Here is an 18968-nt window from a genome sequence, read left to right on the forward strand (position 1 = left end):
GACTGTGCCCGTCGCTGATTGGTCGCGGCAGCCATGACAGGCAGCTGGCGAGACCAATCAGCGAATGAATAACTGTGACAGACAGAAGGACAGACGGAAGTGACCCTTAGACAATTATATAGTAGATCATACAATGTGATTTCTGGATTTTATTTTTCCATTCTGTCTCTCATAGGTGAAGTGTACCTACGATACAAATTGCCGACCTCTCCATTCTATGTAGGCGGGAAAACTTGCAAAATCGTCAGAGTATCAGATACTTATTCTCCCCGCTGTATATAATATTCTCACCTTTCACTGCATGCGTCATCCACAAAATAAAAAATGTAATCGCCAGTACAAAAATGCTGAAAAGTACGATGATAAGGAATATTCTCACTGGAGTTAAACCTACAAAGAAGAATGAAATGAGTGCATTCAAAAAGGACAAAAGTGCAGCAATTCTACTTCTTAATTCATAAACAACAGATATAGTAGACACTGTCTTGTCGTTATATATTTGTGGCAGCCTCACAGCCCCCCCTATTAGTATCAGCTGCACAGCGCCCTCTATTAGTATCAGCATCACAGCGCCCCCTATTAGTATCAGCATCACAGCGCCACCTATTAGTATCAGCATCACCGCGCCACCTATTAGTATCAGCATCACCGCGCCCTCTATTAGTATCATCATCACAGCGCCCCCTATTAGTATCAGCATCACAGCGCCCCCTATTAGTATCAGCATCACAGCGCCCCCTATTAGTATCAGCATCACAGCGCCCTCTATTAGTATCATCATCACAGCGCCCCCTATTAGTATCAGCATCACAGCGCCCCCTATTAGTATCAGCATCACAGCGCCCTCTATTAGTATCAGCATCACAGCGCCCTCTATTAGTATCAGCTGCACAGCGCCCCCTATTAGCATCAGCATCACAGCGCCCCTATTAGTAACAGCATCACAGCGCCCCCTATTAGTATCAGCATCACAGCGCCCCCTATTAGTATCAGCCGCACAGCGCCCCCTATTAGTATCAGCCTCACAGCGCCCCCTATTAGTATCAGCCTCACAGCACCCCCTATTAGTATCAGCCTCACAGCGCCCCCTATTAGTGTCAGCCTCACAGCGCCCCCTATTAGTGTCAGCCTCACAGCGCCCCCTATTAGTATCAGCCTCACAGCACCACCTATTAGTATCAGCCTCACAGCGCCCCCTATTAGTATCAGCCTCACAGCGCCCCCTATTAGTATCAGCCTCACAGCGCCCCCTATTAGTATCAGCCTCACAGCGCCCCCTATTAGTATCAGCCACACAGCGCCCCCTATTAGTATCAGCATCACAGCGCCCCCTATTAGTATCAGCATCACAGCGCCCTCTATTAGTATCAGCATCACAGCGCCCCTATTAGTATCAGCATCACACCGCCCCCTATTAGTATCAGCATCACAGCGCCCCCTATTAGTATCAGCCTCACAGCGCCCCCTATTAGTATCAGCCTCACAGCGCCCCCTATTAGTATCAGCCTCACAGCGCCCCCTATTAGTATCAGCTGCTCAGCGCCCCCTATTAGTATCAGGATCACAGCGCCCCCTATTAGTATCAGGATCACAGCGCACCCTATTAGTATCAGCTGCACAGCGCCCCCTATTAGTATCAGCCTCACAGCGCCCACTATTAGTATCAGCATCACAGCGCCCCCTATTAGTATCAGCATCACAGCGCCCCCTATTAGTATCAGCATCACAGCGCCCCCTATTAGTATCAGCCGCACAGCGCCCCCTATTAGTATCAGCATCACAGCGCCCCCTATTAGTATCAGCCGCACAGCGCCCCCTATTAGTATCAGCATCACAGCGCCCCCTATTAGTATCAGCATCACAGCGCCCCCTATTAGTATCAGCCGCACAGCGCCCCCTATTAGTATCAGCATCACAGCGCCCCCTATTAGTATCAGCCGCACAGCGCCCCCTATTAGTATCAGCATCACAGTGCCCCTATTAGTATCAGCATCACAGCGCCCCCTATTAGTATCAGCTTCACAGCGCCCCCTATTAGTATCAGCCTCACAGCGCCCCCTATTAGTATCAGCATCACAATGCCCCCTATTAGTATCAGCATCACAATGCCCCCTATTAGTATCAGCCACGCAGTGATCCATGATGAAGACATCAGCTGCCTTCATTGTACGCCATGAAATTATAAATACAGTAAACATAATCTGTACAAGTTTCTTCAGTTTCAAAAATTAAAAAATCCCAGACATTTTTTTTTTATATTATAGACAGGGCAAAAATGTGCCCTAGTTTTACGGCGACCCTGTTGCGCACCCCACCCCATATAGAGACCTGACTGACATGTTCCCACCTCACTACACAGCACACAGCCCACCATTGTCACCCACATCACAAAAAACACCTTCCAACACTTTACTCTTTTAAAGGGCTAAACTGTTCCCAGAAATTAAACACAGGGGTCCCCACCTCTATAAGGCAGAAGTCTCAGGGCTGGATCTGACCATTACTATCACATATAGGCGGCCACTTACCGAGCGCCCGGACAGCCGGTATTTCCGTGGGGTCATCCCCAGCTCCCAGTCCTAATCTGCAGTTTAGCTCGGCTTCTTCCTCTCTGTCCTTTGCTTCCATTGCTGTCACTGACTGCCCTGTGTTCCTGCATGACTTTATAAGAAGTGACTTGGCTCCAGTGAAACTTGCAGGGATTCCCCCATCACATGATACCGATGAGTCATCAATATCAGATTATGGGGGATTCCGCGCCTCCACCAATCGGATATCAGCTAGATGTAAACATTGAACAGTTAATCACTGCATACACCGGTCAGCTGTCAGAGAATGGGGAGATATTTCCAGAATGATAAAAATAAGGCGGCAGAAAGTGGCACGAATATGGGGTAAATATAAAGGGCATATGATACAAACATAAACCCATTAGCATAATGAACTTGGATAATGCCACAATCCGTGATCATAGAAAATACCCCCATAAAAACGTGGTGAACCCCTCCAAAATACCGTAACAGTATAAATAGGAGAATAACTTGGAGTTTTAATGGCTACAAAGATATATTTTATTGATTACAAAACTTTTTTGATTAAATAGAAAAATAATAGCGAAACGTGCGTCGGGGACTTCATTTTTTCTCTGGTAACAAACCTAGCTGACTCCAATACTGGGTAAGGTGGTCTCTCCTTTTACTGGTCAGTACATTTATTTGATGTAATGGTGGATATTTTTTAACAATTTTCCTCACCACTTTCGGAGACCACCGGTGGGTATACTTTCACATCTGTTTATCTGTACTGGGGGTTTCTTTATCAGCGATTGTTACCTGTCTGTATTTTTTACATTTTGTACATATTTTTTATTTTATCAAAAAAGTTTTGTAATTAATAAAATATATATTTTTAACCATTCAAACTCCAAATTATTCTCCTGTTTATACCCTTAAAGGGTTTGTCCACTACCTGGACAACCCCTTTTAAATTAAATCATATAAACCAAGCCACATAAACACCTACACTGAAAAATCATAAGGTGCCGGATTGTGTCAGAAAGGTTCAGTGCATGATATATAACAACCAAAAAGGAGAAAAGAGCACCAAAGGAACCAGATTTGTTTAAAAGTAACACATTTTATTTAGATCAAGACATAAAATAGTAGTAATCAATTAGAGACAACAGAGAAATGACAAGAAAACTCACCAAAAGGTGGCAAAGTAGAACCCAACCAGCAATACTAGAATCATATTGAGTAAATGGTCAACTTGAGAGTGCTAGTGCATCGTGCCAAAATCAATTGTAAAGGATGCAGCAACACCATATAACCTCATACAGACGTGTCAATTAATGGCATAGAAATAGTTCATGACCAAAACAAGTAGTGAAAGGTAAATTACCTGCACGACCACGATGCCACCCACCCCAACGCGCGTTTCGGCTACGTGCCTTCTTCCGGGGGTATGGCATCATTGGATATGGTGGACAATTTATAGGGCACAACAACCAATCCAAGAATTTATAACAAAAGACAACCCGTGTGACGGCGCATGCACATTCGGACCGCTTCCAGAGTCCGGGACAACGCAGAAGGCGTCAAGCGAGGAGGAGGCCAGCGTCACACAGAACCGCCCACATTGGAACATGTGACCGGCAAGGATGACACAACCTACCCTGCTGCCGTATGTGTCCCTATTACTGCCTCTGATACCCCAATACTGAGCCGCTGCTGCCGTATGTGTCCCTATTACTGCCTCTGATATCCCAATACTGAGCCGCTGCTGCCATATGTGTCCCTATTACTGCCTCTGATACCCCAATACTGAGCCGCTGCTGCCGTATGTGTCCCTATTACTGCCCCTGATACCCCAATACTGAGCCGCTGCTGCCGTATGTGTCCCTATTACTGCATCTGATACCCCAATACTGAGCCGCTGCTGCCGTATGTGTCCCTATTACTGCCCCTGATACCCTAATACTGAGCCGCTGCTGCCGTATGTGTCCCTATTACTGCACCTGATACCCCAATACTGAGCCGCTGCTGCCGTATGTGTCCTTATTACTGTACCTGATACCCCAATACTGAGCCACTGCTGCCGTATGTGTCCCTATTACTGCCCCTGATACCCCAATACTGAGCCGCTGCTGCCGTATGTGTCCCTATTACTGCCCCTGATACCCCAATACTGAGCCGCTGCTGCCGTATGTGTCCCTATTACTGCACCTGATACCCCAATACTGAGCCGCTGCTGCCGTATGTGTCCCTATTACTGCACCTGATACCCCAATACTGAGCCACTGCTGCCGTATGTGTCCTTATTACTGCCCCTGATACCCCAATACTGAGCCACTGCTGCTGTATGTGTCCCTATTACTGCACCTGATACCCCAATACTGAGCCGCTGCTGCCGTATGTGTCCCTATTACTGCTCCTGATACCCCAATACTGAGCCTCTGCTGCCGTATGTGTCCCTATTACTGCTCCTGATACCCCAATACTGAGCCGCTGCTGCCGTATGTGTCCCTATTACTGCCCCTGATACGGCAGCAGTGGCTCAGTATTGGGGTATCAGGTGCAGTAATAGGGACACATACGGCAGCAGTGGCTCAGTATTGGGGTATCAGGGGCAGTAATAGGGACACATACGGCAGCAGCGGCTCAGTATTGGGGTATCAGGTGCAGTAATAGGGACACATACGACAGCAGCGGCTCAGTATTGGGGTATCAGGTGCAGTAATAGGGACACATACGGCAGCAGCGGCTCAGTATTGGGGTATCAGGTGCAGTAATAGGGACACATACGGCAGCAGCGGCTCAGTATTGGGGTATCAGGTGCAGTAATAGGGACACATACGGCAGCAGCGGCTCAGTATTGGGGTATGTGTCCCTATTACTGCACCTGATACCCCAATACTGAGCCGCTGCTGCCGTATGTGTCCCTATTACTGCACCTGATACCCCAATACTGAGCCGCTGCTGCCGTATGTGTCCCTATTACTGCACCTGATACCCCAATACTGAGCCGCTGCTGCCATATGTGTCCCTATTACTGAACCTGATACCCCAATACTGAGCCGCTGCTGCCGTATGTGTCCCTATTACTGCCCCTGATACCCCAATACTGAGCCGCTGCTGCCGTATGTGTCCCTATTACTGCCCCTGATACCCCAATACTGAGCCGCTGCTGCCGTATGTGTCCCTATTACTGCACCTGATACCCCAATACTGAGCCGCTGCTGCCGTATGTGTCCCTATTACTGACCCTGATACCCCAATACTGAGCCACTGCTGCCGTATGTGTCCCTATTACTGCACCTGATACCCCAATACTGAGCCGCTGCTGCTGTATGTGTCCCTATTACTGCCCCTGATACCCCAATACTGAGCCACTGCTGCCGTATGTGTCCCTATTACTGCCCCTGATACCCCAATACTGAGCCGCTACTGTCGTATGTGTCCCTATTACTGCACCTGATACCCCAATACTGAGCCGCTGCTGTCGTATGTGTCCCTATTACTACACCTGATACCCCAATACTGAGCCGCTGCTGCCGTATGTGTCCCTATTACTGCACCTGATACCCCAATACTGAGCCTCTGCTGCCATATGTGTCCCTATTACTGTACCTGATACCCCAATACTGAGCCGCTGCTGCCATATGTGTCCCTATTACTGCACCTGATACCCCAATACTGAGCCGCTGCTGCCGTATGTGTCCCTATTACTGCACCTGATACCCCAATACTGAGCCGCTGCTGCCGTATGTGTCCCTATTACTGACCCTGATACCCCAATACTGAGCCACTGCTGCCGTATGTGTCCCTATTACTGCACCTGATACCCCAATACTGAGCCGCTGCTGCCGTATGTGTCCCTATTACTGCCCCTGATACCCCAATACTGAGCCTCTGCTGCCGTATGTGTCCCTATTACTGTACCTGATACCCCAATACTGAGCCGCTGCTGCCATATGTGTCCCTATTACTGCCCCTGATACCCCAATACTGAGCCGCTGCTGCCGTATGTGTCCCTATTACTGCACCTGATACCCCAATACTGAGCCGCTGCTGCCGTATGTGTCCCTATTACTGACCCTGATACCCCAATACTGAGCCACTGCTGCCGTATGTGTCCCTATTACTGCCCCTGATACCCCAATACTGAGCCGCTACTGTCGTATGTGTCCCTATTACTGCACCTGATACCCCAATACTGAGCCGCTGCTGTCGTATGTGTCCCTATTACTACACCTGATACCCCAATACTGAGCCGCTGCTGCCGTATGTGTCCCTATTACTGCACCTGATACCCCAATACTGAGCCTCTGCTGCCATATGTGTCCCTATTACTACACCTGATACCCCAATACTGAGCCGCTGCTGTCGTATGTTCCTATTACTGCACCTGATACCCCAATACTGAGCCGCTGCTGCCGTATGTGTCCCTATTACTGCCCCTGATACCCCAATACTGAGCCGCTGCTGTCATATGTGTCCCTATTACTGCACCTGATACCCCAATACTGAGCCGCTGCTGCCGTATGTGTCCCTATTACTGCCCCTGATACCCCAATACTGAGCCGCTGCTGTCATATGTGTCCCTATTACTGCACCTGATACCCCAATACTGAGCCTCTGCTGCCATATGTGTCCCTATTACTACACCTGATACCCCAATACTGAGCCGCTGCTGTCGTATGTTCCTATTACTGCACCTGATACCCCAATACTGAGCCGCTGCTGCCGTATGTGTCCCTATTACTGCCCCTGATATCCCAATACTGAGCCACTGCTGCCGTATGTGTCCCTATTACTGCCCCTGATACCCCAATACTGAGCCGCTGCTGTCGTATGTGTCCCTATTACTGCACCTGATACCCCAATACTGAGCCACTGCTGTCGTATGTGTCCCTATTACTACACCTGATACCCCAATACTGAGCCTCTGCTGCCATATGTGTCCCTATTACTACACCTGCTGTGTGATTCTCTGTGGCCTCAATTCTAAAGCACCCCTCTATAATATAGTAATGCCGGGTGCAAGTGCCCTAGATAAGTGCCCACATTTCGCCCCCTAGAAAGTAATATTGCCCTGTGTGCCCCTTTAATAGTCACAGTAACCTGAGTTCCCCTATAACAATAAGTGCCCACTTCGCTTTAAATAATGTCCCGAGTTTGCCCCCTGTACAACTCCCCTATAGACAGTATGATGCTCTCTTATACACAGTATAATGCCCCCTCACGGCATAGTACCACCCACACAGTATACTGACCCCTTAGTAGCCTCCAAACTGTTTGATGGCTCCAGCACTATATGATGGCCCCTTCACTGTAATCCCCAAACTGTATGATGGCCCCTCCCTGTAATCCCCACACTGTATGATGGCCCCCTAGATAACCTCCATATAGTATAATGCACCAGACAGTGCTCAATATAGTATAATGCACTCCCCATAGGCAGACTCTTTAGCACAAGGCAGCACCACCCCCATTGGCAGATCCTGTAGTATAAGAAAGCACCCCATAGGCAGACCCTGTAGTATAAGGCAGCACCCCATAGGCAGACCCTGTAGTATAAGGCAGCACTTCATAGGCAAATCCTCTAGTAAAAGGCAGCACCCCATAGGCAGACCCTGTAGTAAAAGGCAGCACCCCATAGGTAGACCCTGTAGTAAAAGGCAGCTCCCCATAGGTAGACCCTGTAGCAAAAGGCAGCACCCCATAGGCAGACCCTGTAGTAAAGTCAGCACCCCATAGGCAGACCCTGCAGTAAAAGGCAGCACCCCATACGCAGACCCTGTAGTGTAAGGCAGCACCCATAGGCAGACTCTGTAGTGTAAGGCAGCACCCCCATAGGCAGATCCTGTAGTATAAGGCAGCTATACCATAGTCAGATCCTGTAGTATAAGGCAGCATCCCCATAGCCAGATCCTGTAGTATAAGGCAGCAACACCATAGCCAGATCCTGTAGTATAAGGCAGCACCCCATAGGCAGACCCTGTAGTATAAGGCAGCACCCCATAGGCAGACCCTGAAGTATAAGACAGTACCCCCATAGGCAGATCTTGTAGTATAAGGCAGCAACACCATAGTCAGATCCTGTAGTATAAGGCAGCAACACCATAGTCAGATCCTGTAGTATAAGGCAGCACCCCATAGGCAGACCCTGTAGTATAAGGCAGCACCCCATAGGCAGACCCTGAAGTATAAGACAGTACCCCCATAGGCAGATCTTGTAGTATAAGGCAGCAACACCATAGTCAGATCCTGTAGTATAAGGCAGCAACACCATAGTCAGATCCTGTAGTATAAGGCAGCATCCCCATAGCCAGATCCTGTAGTATAAGGCAGCAACACCATAGCCAGATCCTGTAGTATAAGGCAGCACCCCATAGGCAGACCCTGTAGTATAAGGCAGCACCCCATAGGCAGACCCTGTAGTATAAGGCAGCACCCCATAGGCAGACCCTGAAGTATAAGACAGTACCCCCATAGGCAGATCTTGTAGTATAAGGCAGCAACACCATAGTCAGATCCTGTAGTATAAGGCAGCAACACCATAGTCAGATCCTGTAGTATAAGGCAGCAACACCATAGTCAGATCCTGTAGTATAAGGCAGCATCCCCATAGCCAGATCCTGTAGTATAAGGCAGCATCCCCATAGCCAGATCCTGTAGTATAAGGCAGCACCCCATAGGCAGACCCTGTAGTATAAGGCAGCACCCCATAGGCAGACCCTGAAGTATAAGACAGTACCCCCATAGGCAGATCTTGTAGTATAAGGCAGCAACACCATAGTCAGATCCTGTAGTATAAGGCAGCAACACCATAGTCAGATCCTGTAGTATAAGGCAGCAACACCATAGTCAGATCCTGTAGTATAAGGCAGCATCCCCATAGCCAGATCCTGTAGTATAAGGCAGCAACACCATAGCCAGATCCTGTAGTATAAGGCAGCACCCCATAGGCAGACCCTGTAGTATAAGGCAGCACCCCATAGGCAGATCTTGTAGTATAAGACAGTACCCCCATAGGCAGACCCTGTAGCATAAGAAAGTACCCCTGTAACGGGGTCTAACAAGCTGGGGTACCTCTTTCAGTACCCCCCGTGTTTCAGGAGGTCCACTCTGCTTTTGCTAGATTCTGAATGAAGGACGCTGGCAGGATTTTCTTGATTACATGAGAGCATATAAAAGCTGACTGCTTCTTAACGTATTTCCAGTCTAAGAACACCCTTTATTTACAGCACACAGAATATATATCACAGATACACAGGGCAGGTCAATAGGAAAACAGCGGGCCAGACATACGTTACCTTAACACGACCTGACAATAGGATTCTCCAGGTCAGTATGATTATGCAGATACCAAACATGTATAGTTTTCGTTTTATTTAAGTGGTGAAAAAAAAAAAATAAAAAGTCAGTAAAACCGAAATACTGGAGTTTTTTTTTTTTTATCTGGTTACGCCTTTTACCAATCAAATTAATTTATTTTATATTTTGATCGGACTTTTACGAACGCAGTGACACCAAATAGGTATTTTTTTTTTTAATTTCTTAATTTTTAATGGGGCAAAAGGGCGACGATTTGAACGTATCTATTTTTTCCATATTTTTTTTTTACTGTATTTAATAGTCCCCTCAGATGACTTGAAGCTGCGATCGTCTGATTTCTTGTGCTGTATGCAGCAGTGGAAAAAAAGGCAGGGAGACGACACGGTACGTCATAAGTCATTAAGGGGTTAAATGCTAATTCGTCAACTTTATTTCATAAATCAGTAGGAAATGTGTGATAAGTAACTTTGTGATACTTCTTGTCAGAGAAATCTGTTCACATTACTGAGATAGGAGATGACAGTTGGTGCTTTTAATATTCCATGGAGGGAGGAGGAGCTAGAGGAGGAGACAGACATTCCGCTGCGAGTTCTCCATAGAACTTTTTGAGCTCCAGCCGTCATCTACTGTCTCATGGATGAGAGTCTGTATTCACAGTTTACGGGTGAATTGATAATTAGTGATCATTATTGATCCGTCCAGGAAGAGAAAGAACAATATTTTTCTGATAAGATTTCTAATACTGTCTATTTTGGAGTCTGTGCATTAGGACCCTCCGTAGCGATTTTCTCACTGTATCCCCATCTGTTGTGCGGGAAGTGATGATAATATTCTTAGTAATAAAAGTGTAAAATACACAAAGCTCGGGGTCTGCGGCACCTGATTAAGTTTTCTCATTTCTGTCCTATTAGGTCGCAGGGAAAATAAATCCCCCATATCTTGTGCTGCTGACACAACGGTTTCCACCGTACATGATCCCTTTCAGGATGTGTCGCGGTCCGGATTCCGCAGTGATCTCATCACCATATGATCTGCTGATCTGGCAGACTTTCTACAATACAGTCTCGGTCATTTGCACTTTGCACTTGTCATAGAAGCATTTCTTTTTTTAAACTTGTTTGCGTACATTGAGTCAGGCGCTATAAAAACTCGCTCGTATCATAAACCTAGAGCTGAAATCACATGACGGCATTCTAGAATCACTAACAGTCCGATTATTCAGATCAGATTTTGATCGGGGTGGGATCAGTTTTTCTCTGACGTGGGGAAAAATAAAGTTTCTCCACCTTCTCCATTCTGTCAATCCGTGAGAATTTAGTTAACATCCGTGGGTGGATCGCAATTCCACCTGCGGCTGTTGTGGGCACATGTCAGCTGTATAGATCAGCTGACATGTGCCTGAAAAGGTGCGGGCTCCAACGCAAACAGGGGGAGTCCGATGTGGGTGTGTTATTACACCCAACATCGAAAAGATGTTAAAGGGCTATGTGGAGAGTAAGTAACAAGAGCACGGAGAAAATCGCTCCACCGATAAAACTTCCCCAAAAATATTTTCTGGCTTATTCATTATTGCATTTGCTTTTTTGTCGAATTTCCATCATTTTGCGTTTTTTTGTTTTTATGTTTGCACCAAATTGATATTTCCATTTGTGACTTTTTTAAAGTCAATTTTATATGTGTTTCACCTGTTTTTCTAGTTTGCCACCTTGGGCGAGGTTTAGGGTTTCCAAATATTTTCGCCTTATTCATTTTTTGCAAATTTTGCCCCAGTCGTACTCCACTCTTGCCCTCCTCCTCTCCGGTTTATTTTATGCACACTGCAATTTTTGCAACATTTTATAGACTGTGCAACTTTTTCCTCCAAAAGTTGCAAAAATAGTTAAATATAAAAAAATAAGACCATTTTTGACTTTGCGCAAAACTCGTGAATGTGCACGTCATTTTGATGAATTCTGTGCATAAAACATCAGTGAATACCACAAGATCTAGGGGCTGAGACCCTGATTCCAGTGTTGTATCACTTACTGAGCTGCTTGCTGCAGTTTGGATTAAATCAGTTTTCTCTTCTGCAAATCTAGCAGTTCTCTAAATGCTGAGCCCTGTATAACCCTCGTCCACACCACTGAGTCGCAGCTTTCTGTGTACACTGTGCATAGGCAGAAAGCTGTCAATCAGTGATGAGAGGTAAGCATCAATGTGGTGACATTATGGGTATGTGTCCACGTTCAGGATTGCATCAGGATTTGGTCAGGATTTTCCATCAGTTTTTGTAAGCCAAAACCAGGAGTGGATGATAAATACAGAAGTGGTGCATATGTTTCTATTATACTTTTCCGCTAATTGCTCCACTCCTGGTTTTGGCTACAAATACTGATGGAAAATCCTGATGCAATCCTGAACGTGGACACATACCCTACATGTGACCAGTAGAGGTCACTCCTGGCCAGATAGTAGGCATAAAAGTTTATGCTCCTTTTGGAGTGCGCCACCTGGTGGCTGACTGTGATATATACATGAATCAGAGAGTCAAACATTAAAGTCATCACAAACTAGATTGACCAAACGACAACAAAAGTGATCAAAAAGTTGTTCATATTTATTTAATTTATGAAAAGAAAGGATGGTGGCTTACAGCAAAACGATTTAGTCACAGTTTACAGGCGGAACATATAAAAGTAGAATCTGTATGTATTTCTGGGACTTTATCATTGATCGGTTTGGACATTTTTTTTTACTTAAATACATGTAATTGGGGCTAAAAATCATTTTTGCAAATGGGTGCTGGTAAAAATTTAGCACCGTTAGCCTTCTGTAGCCCAAGCTACATTCTGTATATTGCTAGCTGCAGAATGAGTTAACTGAGAATCCATCATTGAGCTCTCGCTGACGGTCTGACAGGAGAGATTGTGACTCTTTTAGGTCTCTTTACGATCTCCTCTCAGCTGATTTATGACCACAGACCACATCAATGATCAATGTGCCGGGAAACGAAAAGCCTGGAAAAGCCAAACGGTGCAACGTTTATAATGAAACCCAATTACAAAAATGATTTTTATATAAAACAAGAGGGGAAAAACATTCAAAAAATTATTTTTATGCCCAAATACATTCATTCAGGTAAAAAAAAGTCCCCAAAGCTCGACAACCCCTATAACATTGGATATAAGTATTTGATCGGTGAGGGTCCGTCTCCTGAATCCAGTCTAGAGACAATGGTGCCCCAGTGAGCCCCCAACATCTTCATTGTTTGTGGGGTCTCAGATTTGTGACTGGTTCTGATCTACAGTGAGAATAATAAGAATTTATTAAGTGCCAGGAAACCCCTTAAAATGGTTCTTCGGGACTATTATAAGTTTATCCTCTACATCGTCATCAGTAGGGTCCAATGATTTACTAAGAGGCTCGTCCGTCCTCCAAACATGAATGGCCGGTCATAAGGATGGGCCAGCTGTATTATAGTGGCCCCTTTGCCCCTTTGAAGGGGTTTGTTCCAAACCGGCCCGAGGAAAGGGATGGTTGTAAAATAAACTGCTGACGTCCCCGAATCCCTGCCAATGTCCCTGCAGTCTCCCCTGGGACCGGAAGTGATGACGCCCCGTCCATACACTCAACTGACCACTGATTGACCACAGGGTCCAGAGTCTGAAGACCCCCATCCATCATTCCACTTACCCTGCAGCCGATCAGTGGGGTCTCGTGACTGTACGGACAGGACGTCATCGCTTAAAGATCTGATAGAGACCACTGGATCTTTTACAACCATCCCTTCCCTCTGGCCATTTTAGAAAAATGTATGGAACACCCCTTTAATGCCATTTAAACAGGTAATAGAGCCCCCAAAACTCTACTCTGAATTTTTGGAAGGATTTCTACTTTTACAGCGTCCCTCAAAGACCCTTATATTGATAACTACGGGATAGAGGAGACGGCTCATCAAGCATAAACACATACAAAAAAATCAAGTGACCCACAGGGCCAGTTATAGACCCACGGCCATATTTGTTTTTGTTTTTCATGATAAAGTAAAAAGCAAAGCAGCAAGGAGGGTTATGGTGATTTATGACCAGGGGTGTAGCTACAGGAAGCAGAGGATGAGGTGGCACCGGACCCCGGTCCCTGAGAGCCCAAAAAGTCCCCCTGTCCCATATGAGGAACCTTGCAATACTAATACTCTATATAAGATGGGGGCTTTTTACAGATTTTGTACTGGAGCCCGTATTACACCTCTAGTTATTATGACCAATGGAAAGCTGGACATGATTTACACTATTGGTCCATAAAGGAGTTGTCGTATTTGGGACAAGATATACCTTGACGAGGTGGTCCACTGTCTGGAGAACCCCTAAAATAATAACACTATATACACACTTCCCGCACCGGCGCTGTTCCAGCGGTGTCGGTGCCAGGTTCCCCAGGGCTTGCGTCACGTTTTAATGCTATGTGAGCCCTGCAACCATCCAGTGGCCACTATTAGACTGAGCACTTTTGCTACTTCTCTTTGTCCGCGGTTCATCCGAAGGTGTCATAGCAGCAGCCATTAGTGGTGGATGATTGACTGCAGGGCTCACGTGGCATAACAATGTGACCCCAGACCAGGGAAACCCGGCACAAACATCGCTGGAACAGCGCCTGTACAGGAGGCGAGCGCACAGTGTTTTTATTTCACAACGGGAACTACTGCTTGTTCGGTTGGTGGACAACCCCTTTTCAAATCTCCAAAATACGAAGATATCACTTTTTTGGAGACCTGCATCAATCTCAAGAACAAAGTCTGGTCACGTGCCGACAGGAATGGAGAGGTGGCCTTGGAAATCTTCTAAACTCCAATTCAAAGGATTGGAAAGAAACGCGCATGCGCCTCTACTTCTCCATTGCCCATGATACATTTTTTAGATGGCGATAACCTTCAATGTTTTGTCTTTGACTGATACAAATCTGAGGAGACGTTCCCATGTTGGGTCAATGCAGACATTCATTTGCATCAAACTGACTTTCCATAAAGAGAAAAGAAAACCCTGGCTTTTAGGCAGTCTCTGGTTTGCCTACTAGGACCAGCTGGTGCAATAAATTACATGTCCCTGGAGGTCCACCACTGCCGTTCATCAGTCTGGGGAAGCCCAAGCAGCCTGTCTTTGACTTTGTTGATCTAGCAAACATTTTTGAGACTATTCCCAAAGTCGATGCATCCTCCGGAACCCTGGCTCTAAGTTCCTATACATCAGTCCAGAAAATGACTGGCCAACGATGGTCCAGGGAAGCTCCACAGCCTTGGGGGACATGTGCTCAGGATGGGTGATATATCGTTAATATGTCTTCAAGAAGGTGGTAGAAGATTCCACTGGTGTAAATAAGTGGAGAGCTTCTACGAATGATTATGACAAAGGGATGGAAATACCCGCGCACGAAAACAAAAGAATCCATGATGTGTCTTGGAAACGACAGACATCAATGTGAGATCCACCATTGAATGGCTGGAAACCAGCAGATCTTCAGCACCTACAAAATTGTACAGTGAGTTATACTGGGAGTTATAGTGTCCTCCCACTAGTGGCTCCCAATGCCGATGTTCAAAGTCCACTTTTGTGGCTCGATTCACAAAAATCAGTCAAGACCCGTCTTATGCAATAGGATTTACATTACAAATCAAGTCCTGAGTAGTCCGAGAACCCTGAAGACCCCAATATAGCAGGGGACAGTATTTCACAATCTGTGGACAGGCCACATGTCCAATTACGCTACTTGCCCATGAGGTTGGCTTTAGGAGTGTAGACCTGCCAAGTCCAGTGATAAGAAGGTCTCGTATGTTACATTCCAACATACATCTGTATCCCGGAGGGTTTATGGAGAAGATGGTGGATCATGGATGAGACACTGCACCACTCATTTGGATAACAGAGTAATTACCCCACTTTGCGTAGCATCAGTTTCTTGAATGGGGTGAGACAAAGCTTTCCCTTGCTCCTGTTGGGGCATTATGTTCGGTTGACCATTCAAAAGAGGAGATGCCGGCCCACCAGTTGTATTGCCAATCACCTCAATACCCACTGCAAAAAAACAAAAACTCTTGTCAATTGATAAGTAGAAGGCTATATAACAATAACCCTGCAAGTGAGTGTTCCAAAGAATGAGTTTACTAGACAAATCCGAGCCAATTTTGGAGGAACCATGGATGAAAGGGAATTTGTCACAAAATGTACCTATAACATTCATCATCCACACATAATGGATACTACTCAGGCGAATGCTGCCATTGACTTACCTGCAGTCTCCGTCTGAGGGGCCGATTCTGAGGATCTCTGTAAGGCCGGAGTCACACTACAGCGAGATACGGCCGAGTCTCGCAGGGTAAACCCAAGCTCTGGCGCCGGCACTGCGGAGCGGAGCGTGCGGCCGCATAGCAATACATGGAGCCGCATGCTCCGCTCCGGAGTGCTGGTGCCAGAGCTTGGTTTTACCCTGCGAGACTCGGCCGTATCTCGCTGTAGTGTGACTCCGGCCTAAGTGAAGAAAAAGGTTTCAGCATATGGAGAAATTAAGTATAAGGGTAAACTTGGAAATGTTTCTTCTTGGAATAAAATCTAAATAAATGTTTGATTGGAGGGGATCTGCCTTTAGGGACCCCCATCGATCAGCAGAGTGAAGGACCAGAGGGATGAATGCAAGTTGGACACCGGGCAATCTCATGTAATGGAACAACCAAACATGCATCACTAGAGTCTCAATCCCAAGACACAGGTGTGTGTCTAAATTGGGCCTTAAAGGGAACCTGTCACCTGAATTTGGCGGGACCGGTTTCCGGTCATATGGGCGGAGTTTTCGGGTGTTTGATTCACCCTTTCTTTACCCGCTGGCTGCATTCTGGCCGCAATATTGGATTGAAGTTCATTCTCTGTCCTCCGTAGTACTCGCCTGCGCAAGGCAAGATTGCCTTGCGCACGCGCAGTATGCTTTGCCCAACTGCGGGCACCGCCGGCGCACTATGTCCCGGAACACAGCTAAGTACTTCCGGTGTCCTGTTGAAGTCGTTGATTTTATCATTTTATCTACTGTGTGTTCTTGTGTCTTTTTTCTTTATTGTTTTCTATTATAGTTTGTTATATTTGATAAAGTGCATTCATTCTCATACCACGCCATTTTCTACTCTTGACCGGCCTCCATGCGGACAATTGACGCCTTTTTGGTGTATCTGTTCATCCCTATGCTATTGCATACACCAGGAACATCTTGGATTTATACCTATGTTGATCATTGTTTATTATCTGTTATGATTGTATTGTGATATTTTCTGCATATTTATGTACTTATATACCGGTTATTTATATTATTATGTTATGTGGTCTTTGTGGGAATTTATACATGGTGTTTTGCCTTGGCTGCTGCCCTCATCCAACATGGCGTGAGGGTCTCTTCCTGCCGCGGGTAGCGCATGCGTGCGGTGACTCCTCCTCCCTGCATTCCGTTGGGCGTTTCTACAGAGCGATGTATTTACTATTTCTATGGTAACGTACCTCTATGAGACATCGCCCTGTGACGCCGGACGTGATGTGAGGGAGCTGTGTGGCTCCGCCCCCATGCGCTCGCTAGACGGTAATTGGTCATCCGGCTTTGAGTGGGATATATACATCTATGGCTGGGCACTTTTACACACTGCCCCATGAGGAAGCAGCGAAACGCGCGTTGGGGTATCTGAGCAGTGCCGTATGCTGTCCAATGGGTGAGACATTACTTTATCCAGCATCTATCCCTCTGTGAACATATTTTTGCATACAGTGTGGGTCTGTGTTGTGGTCATTATACCACACTGCACGTATAGAGTAAGGGATAGGCTGGCCGTCATGATGTGTAGCTCACCCATGTATATACCTTTTGCTGGGGATACTCACTTGTACATTCTTTTTAAACAATAGTACGTGGTGTTACTGGTTGAGTACCCTTGCGTTATGGATAGCTTGTCACTGCCTGTTTGCATCGTCATATAACTTACCTGTCCAGCAATTCTGGGTTTTATTGTGTACATTTATTTGCCTGCTTTTTGTATTGATGTTCTAAAAAAGTTTTGTATAAATTTTTCTAAAAAAAAAAGTTTCTTATGGCATATGTTACTGATATGGTGTAAATAGTTACACTTGGGAATTGTAAGCGCTTTTCCTTTCCTATGGTTATCCTATTGCTCTCTAAAGAGTATTTCCTATTAATATGGTCTTTTTATGTTATCAGTTCTGGCATGTATATATACGACTATGATAAATGTGTGAGGCTTATGGGGTGGTATTAAAGTTGCTTTTAAATAAAAAAAAATAATATCAAAAGCAAAAGTGGAATATTGCAAGTCCTGATAAACAGGAAAGACCCAGAGTGTTGAGGTTTAGAGCTGTACCCATACATTACCAGTTCTTTTTTTTTGATGTGCTGAAAGATGAGCAAGCGGTAGGACCTGAGCCATTTTTGACAAGGACCAAATCGTGCTGCGGACTGCATCACAAACCTCAACACATGCGTGAACGGGCTGCTGATGCAAGTGCTGACATTCTCCATCGCGCTAGCGCAGACAGAGCATCTGCTAGCTCGATCTGCGCTAGCAGTGACGGACCCGGAAACGCTGCAGCACGCGTCTCAGGATCCGTCACTCAATGACGGCACATCCCTAGCGCATGCGCATTGTGGGCGTGCGCTAGCGATGCGTCAGACATAGGAGTTAATGGCGGTGTTAATGGACTACGTTACACCACGTTCATGCCACAGTGTAACGTAGTCCGTCTAACGGACGCCACTAACGTAATGTGAACCCAGCCTTAGTGAGTGATGTAGAGAAAACTTACAGAATTAATGGGATCTTCAGACATCTGTCCTAACGTTCTAGGACAGGATTCCGTCAGTGTGACAAGGCAGCGGCCAAAATAATTATACAGTATTTACCTCCCCTGAAAAAAATACTGAGATTTGTTAAATTAAATATATTTATTTATAATGACGTATCCTTTAGGTCTTTATTTTAATATTGGAGAACAACTTTTAAAGTTCTGGTACAAGAAACTAAAATTACAGAAGTCTTGTTCTGCGTGCCAGAAAAATGAGACCTACGCAAAATGTGGGCCCTCAACACCGGACGGGCGACACCTGAAGCCTATA

General features: G+C 46.0%; 1 protein-coding gene across 1 annotated transcript in view; it reads right to left on the reverse strand.

Moving 5' to 3' along the window:
• The window catches only part of LOC138666025 (C-type lectin domain family 2 member B-like), a 119706-nt gene that overhangs the window by 53071 nt on the left and 47667 nt on the right, over positions 1 to 18968 (reverse strand). The gene's annotated exons all lie outside the window — the stretch shown is intronic.

The sequence above is a fragment of the Ranitomeya imitator genome, chromosome 2 (assembly GCF_032444005.1).
Source record: "Ranitomeya imitator isolate aRanImi1 chromosome 2, aRanImi1.pri, whole genome shotgun sequence".
NCBI classification, from domain to species: domain Eukaryota; kingdom Metazoa; phylum Chordata; class Amphibia; order Anura; family Dendrobatidae; genus Ranitomeya; species Ranitomeya imitator.